We start from the raw sequence: 268 nt of genomic DNA, 5'->3' as shown, positions 1-268 counted from the left end.
GAATCTTCGACACACTTCTGCGCTGACCATCACAATCAAATTGTTTAGTGTGTTTACCAAGAATATTATGAGGTCTAGCACACAACGGTCGCAATTTTGCCTCCTTTTGAAGAAAAGTAATGCATTCAGTTTTTAAGGCGATATCAAGAGAATGTAAACGATGCAGCGCCATTATTCCGCAGATATACTTTCCAACGACTATTAATGTCATTCTCAAACAATAAGAGAACCTGTACCCTGTGGCTGATGCCATGGACACGAACATGTA

General features: G+C 39.9%; 1 protein-coding gene across 2 annotated transcripts in view; it reads left to right on the top strand.

The window, feature by feature from the left end:
- The window catches only part of LOC119585814 (uncharacterized protein YMR196W-like), a 26,189-nt gene that overhangs the window by 24,678 nt on the left and 1,243 nt on the right, over positions 1 to 268 (top strand). The window lies entirely within an intron of this gene.

The sequence above is a fragment of the Penaeus monodon genome, chromosome 20, assembly GCF_015228065.2.
Source record: "Penaeus monodon isolate SGIC_2016 chromosome 20, NSTDA_Pmon_1, whole genome shotgun sequence".
Taxonomy (NCBI): Eukaryota; Metazoa; Arthropoda; class Malacostraca; order Decapoda; family Penaeidae; genus Penaeus; species Penaeus monodon.
Note: the sequence above shows the minus strand (reverse complement) of the source record. Positions and strands in the feature narration are given on the sequence as shown.